The 6,000-nt window shown below is 41.4% G+C and overlaps 1 long non-coding RNA gene across 2 annotated transcripts in view; it reads right to left on the bottom strand.

The window, feature by feature from the left end:
* Positions 1–227: 227 nt before the first annotated feature.
* LOC118501167 overlaps positions 228–6,000 on the bottom strand; it is a 28,003-nt gene continuing 22,230 nt past the window's right edge. For both annotated transcript variants that reach the window (XR_004903773.1, XR_004903774.1), the window contains exon 3: positions 228–604. This is a non-coding gene — a long non-coding RNA (uncharacterized LOC118501167). The remainder of the gene's footprint in view (positions 605–6,000) is intronic.

Genomic DNA, 6,000 nt, shown 5'->3' with positions numbered 1-6,000 from the left:
TGTGTGGAAGACCCTGGCAATGTGGCTCAGTTGGTTGAAGTGTTATCCCATATACCAAAAGGTTGTGGGTTCAGTCACTGGACAGGACATGTGCCTGGGTTGTGTGTTCGATCTCTGTCAGGACACATACAGGAAGCAATGGATCAATATTTGTCTCTCACATCGATGTTTCTCTCTCTTTGTCCCTCCCTCCTTCCCTTTGATTGTCCTCTCCCTCTAACAATCAATAAGCATATCCTTGGATGAGGATTTTTTTAATGTGTGAAAGGAAGAAAAGTAGGAAATAATGAAGGAATACTGACTTGATATTGACTTGAAACCAGTGCTCTACTTCCCAATTCAGGAATGTTCTGTATTATTCAGGATAAGAACCTCCACTCTTCTATTAAACAGATCCCAAAATACAGTGGCTCAAAAAATTGAATTTCTTTCTTTTACACAACACTCTGGAGTTGCACATTTCAGGCTACTGTGTCCAGTAGCACACAGTGAAGAAGAGGCCCAGATTCTCCCTCTATGATTGCTCCTCTATTCTCCTGGGTGGTGCTCATCTGCTTGGTTTAATGGAGTTACCAGCACATCCAGGTTCCACCCCATGGGAAGTCTAGGAAGAGGGGTTTCCAGTTAGGATAGGAAATAGAAGTTGCACATATCACTCTGCTCACATTTCATAGGCAGTACTTTAGTCTATGTTCTGAAAGGATGGTTGAGAAGTAGTCTCTAGCTAATTGGCTTCATGTCCAGAGAACAAATGAAAATTGATTTGGGGAAAACTGGCCATCTGCCACGTGTTTCTAGACACCTCTCTTAGTAGACAATTTTCTGAGACCTGTCCTAGGGTAGGGGAGCCTGTGCGGAGACTCTGTCTTTCATGGAAAGAGGAAGACCTCTCACCTAGGATCCCCACCATCCTGCAGAGCTCATGGAGGCTGGAGGGGGGTGGCAGGGCCTCAGGGGACAGTCACTACAGCCAACCTGAGCACCAAGACACCAACATGCCCAGTCCTTCCTGTTGGCTGTGAAGCACAGAAACACTCAGATGCATTTTTGGTTTTACATCTAAACTTTCATGTTCAGTTTTTCTCTCACTGTGTAAGAAGAACATGCAAAAAGCAATTTCCAGAGTGCCTGTTGCTCTAACATGAAGTGAGGAAATAAACGGACAGATCTCTTTGGTGTCCTCAACACAATCCCAGGTTAGCAACTGAATTGATTGCTTCATAAGTATTTGTCCAGTCTCATTGGCTGGATTGCAAGCTCCCTGAAAGTAGTAGATACCATGTCGTGTCCCCACAGCTCATAACATCTGATACAGTGTCATAGCATGATATCCACTCAACTAACACTCCACTAAGTTATTGAAATGGAGATATCAGTAGCTTAAAGCTAGAACTACATGACCCTGAAAAATAAATTAATTCAGTTGATTAGTCCCAAACATTGATTGGGTCAGGATTTCTTTTTTAAATAGTAAAAAAATATCTGCTTATGTGAACTGAATGACTAACTTACTATCCCTATGTAGAAGAAGCTGAAAGTGTTGCCTAAAATTACACACTGGAACTTCTGGTAACTCAGGATGCTGCCTTCTGGGTGGTGTGTGCTCCATGCCACAAACGCCTGAATGACTGAAACTGAAATCAATCCAGATTCTGTGTTTGGAGTTCCAGCACTTTGTGGACTGGCACATGTGCCTGACAAAAATCTGGGGAATGCTTAGCCTTCCATTCCTCTGAGACTTTTACCATTTACCAAGAAAAGCTAAATAGCTCATTCATGTTTCACCCGCTGTTCTTCCAGGCTGGTTTCCTGAGGATATTTCTTAGCCAGACTGGTGTTTTCCTTTTTTTTTAATAGGCTGCTAAAAACTTAGAGTTGTAAACTTAAACTTAACACTGAATGATTCCTGAGTGCATTATTAAATAAAGACTATTATCCTTATTTATTTATTACAGAGAAAAAATGTACATATGAACAGTATCTACTCAGGGGCTTTTGTTGCCAAATTCCCCTAGAGTATGACTGAAATCCACATGTATCTCTCAGTGCTGTTTCTGAGGGGAGCTAACTAATAAATGCCATCAGGTAAGAAAACTGTTACATGTTGTTTTTTTCTGCATCACTATCATCATAAAGAGAATGGGGAACTTTATATTTCGAAGGCTTTTTGCAGAGGAAACCCTAGCATGGACCTAGCATATACTGAAGTCTCTAGGGGGGAAATCTTGGAGTGGGCTACATACCTTGAACAGAGGAGCAAAGCCTCTTGACTGGGTGGCATCCATCAGCGGCTCCCAGAAAGAAAGTGATAAGTATATAAACCACCCACAAATGGGGGTGCACTCCAGGCCATGAAGAGGAGCTGCTGTGAGCTGCAAAGCTCAGAACATAGATTCACTCCAAACCTAAGCAATAAGCTTAAAAGCAGGCAAGGAAAATACTTGCTTTGGCTTAAGTTGACAGTCCAGGCAATGTGCAAGAGTCCAAGAATCTATGAAAGTTCTTCAGAAAGCAAAAAGGAGCCAGCCAACAGAGGTGGCTTGACAATGCTTCCCCCAAAAATAAAGCCCCCTGACTACATCCAAAATGCTCATGGTGCTAAAGGACGAAAGTTAGATGAATTTTTTAACTTCTGGATTTTATGTTCCCTATAGTCAATATGCATTTTTTTATAATTAGGAAAATTAAAAAAATTAAATTTAACCTTTAGAAAAAAAGGTAAAGTCCCCCTCCTTCAAGCTGATGAAGCTAACTGAGGCTTCTGAGAGGATTCCTGAATGGACTTTGTCATGGAGGAATAAAATGGGGTCTGGAGACATACAAGTGGTCCTGTGAGCACAGAGCAAGGGCAGAAGGCAGAGCTGGATGGGAAGAGTCTCAGGGACCACACTGAGGTGCTGGGACACCTTCTTGTAGGCTGCTGGCAGCTTGATGAACTGGTCTATGAATGAGCAGTTCTTTGTTGCCCCCCCCCCCCACTATATTAAGTGCTGAGAGTTAGCCAGTCATCACAGAACACAATTGCTGTCTTCAGAGAACCTGCAAGAGAGGTGCCCTTCTTTATGATGTATAATGATAGTGAATCGCACAGCTTACCAAGAAGTAATTGTGTCACAGGGAGCAATGCAACCTGAAGCCTGATGACATTTATTCCAAACCATACTACAAGCAGTATTGTGATAAAATGAGCCATGGAAAAAAATTGCATTTTTCCCTGGCATTACCTTTTGACCTACCAAGGCAGTCTGGGTCCCAGAAGCAAATGGAGGGCCCACTCACACAGGGGCTCAGGGAGATTAACAAAGGGTTTCTGTCCAGAGGTGTAGTTAGAGTTAAGAAAACCAAAACTGTGCTTAGCAGTTACCACCCCTAGGCTTGAAGCAGCACTGGGGAGGGGTGATTCACACTGACAGGAAAGCAACTGAGTCACCCTCGGGTGGCAGAAGGTACTGGAGCAGCAGCACCCTGACTTCACTGTCCTGCACTTCATCTTCTGGCTCCCTATCTAGCCAGACCCTGAAGGCAGGACAGAAGACATTGATGCCACCTATATTGACCTATCTCCCCAGGGTTCTCCACATAACAGGGTGCAAAAGGAGAGAGAGGGGTCCAAGGGGCAAATGAAAAATGTCAAGCCCATGCACTATATATTTTATTCTTAAGCATTCATTTCTTATTGTCTATCTGCCCCCACTAGAACATAAGCTCATAGAAGATAGTACTAAGCTAGTCTGTTCCCTGCTGGGTCACTAGTATCTTCACATGATAAGCACTCAGAGAGCATCTGTGGAAGGACTAAATAGGAGTGAAAAAGAAAATCATTTGTCCATTATTTAACACTAAGTAATCAATAAGACAAGCAGCACTTCATATAAGGTAAAAATGGCCCTTAATGGGATGTTTCCCTATGGTAAACTCTTTCTTATTTTGACCATTCTGTGCCCAAAACTAAGAGACTAAGAGTCATATATATATATATATATATATATATATATATATATATATGACTCTCTCTCTATATATATATAGAGAGAGAGAGAAGAAAAGGGTCACATATACATACACATATATACCCTCCATACTTTCAGCAAATCTTATACCCTTCATACTTTTGAAGGAAAGATGCTTTTGTAGGAAAAATTATATTTATGCTTTATTGAAAGTGAGAAAAATTTTGGAAGGCAGAATGAAGAATTTTAAATTGCCTTATAAAATATCTCCCTAGGTCTAGGAATGAGAAAATAGTGGCCTGGATTATTAAAGAAATGTTATTAAACAGTGGAAAGATATGCAGTTGTAGGTTTCTAGGCCACAGGAGGTTTTAGAGACCAACGTTGTCTGGATTTGATGACAGGTAATGACATTAACTAATTAGAAAACTAATCACATTTGGAGCCATGAAAGCTGAGATCATGATAAGCATAATCAAATCCCTGACCTCAGGGCTTCAGGAATCAGAGGATAAGTTTTCTCCCCTAGCAAAGCTTGACCAGATGCCTTTTGGAGTCCTCTGTCTAAATAGTTTGGAAGCTACAAATATGAGTCAGAACCAGCATTTGGCATTTCAGTGCCCCATGGCTGGACTGGCACTAACTGAGGGCACCATAGAAATGTTGTGTGTGTTCCCACTGGCTCAAGATGAGCCTGGCCCACCCAGTCATCAGGAGCTCCATCTAGATGAGTGCTGGCTCTCCACCATCTCTTCCCCTAAAAGCCTACACCTGTACACACTTTGCCCCATCATTGGTTGCATCATTTTGGGGGCAAATTCCAATCCTTTAAAGCCTCAATTTCTTCTTCTACAAAGTAGAGATGAAAACATCAGCCCTGTTTGTCTCAGAAAATTGATGTGAGAATCCATGGGAGTAGAGTGTATTTTGCATGTTATAAACTGCTTGAATACAAGAAGTACTGCTAGTACTAAGCCAATGACAGGCTCAACTACCTGTGATATGAATACCTCTATCATCACAAAGATGGAGAATCATTAAAATAAAGAAGCTGGCCACCCTCTAGTGGTCAGTAATGCCTCCTATAGTTCCCCTCTTCCCTCTTACTCTCACTGGCCTCTGGGAGGAAAGGGAAGAAGCCAACCTTCAAGGCATGTTCAACTCTTTAAGCAGACAACAGAGCAGTGGACTGTGCTTTAACACCCTGGGCACTCTTCACATTCCTTAAGCCCACATAAAACTTCAAAAGAAATAAAATCCTAAATCTCAACACTGTCTTTCAGTCACTGGGAAAATTATCTACCTGTATTTTCTCTCCCTTACCAATTCACTCACCCTCAGCTAGAGCTATTGTTTGAGTTAAACCTCAATTTCAGAAACTAAGCAATCACTTAAGAAACAGAAAAACATTAAGAGATCCCAATTTCAATTAACTCTACCATTGATTTTTGTGTAATTCCAGGGAAGGCATTATTCTTTGGGTAAAGTGGGGGCAAGGAACTCAAAGATTAATGAAGGTTCTGATGAGAGTGGTGGGCAAGGACTGAGATATTTGCAGTCAGTCCTATTCCTCAGACGCTGCTAAAAAGCAAAAATATTAGGAAATGACCTGGAAGAGAAACTTGCTGAACTGCCCGTGATCATGGAGAGTCTGCCATCCAGGGTGAAGATCTTTGGTTAATATTGTTTCCTTGTACTTTTCCATTTTGATGGAATTTGTATATTTGATGTTTTTCCCAACTGTGTGATTTGCTTAACTGGTCAGTAAAATGTATATCCGAACTTGTCTTTTGTTTAAGCTGCCATTGTTTCATAATTGTTGAATACACATTGATCATAACAAGGGATCACTGAGTTAGCACACAGGCCTGCACACACACATGCTCCATAAATACTATAGAGGAAACCGCTGATACAGATGTAACTTGTAATGCGTTGTGTCATTAAATGTCTATTGCAAGGGGAATGTCTGTGAAAAAAGATTTAAAACAATAGGCAGTACACAGCATTCATCTCTGTCCCTTAGAAATATAACTTCAGCATAATGAAT

Source organism: Phyllostomus discolor, chromosome 6 (genome assembly GCF_004126475.2).
Source record: "Phyllostomus discolor isolate MPI-MPIP mPhyDis1 chromosome 6, mPhyDis1.pri.v3, whole genome shotgun sequence".
NCBI classification, from domain to species: Eukaryota; Metazoa; Chordata; class Mammalia; order Chiroptera; family Phyllostomidae; genus Phyllostomus; species Phyllostomus discolor.
Note: the sequence above shows the minus strand (reverse complement) of the source record. Positions and strands in the feature narration are given on the sequence as shown.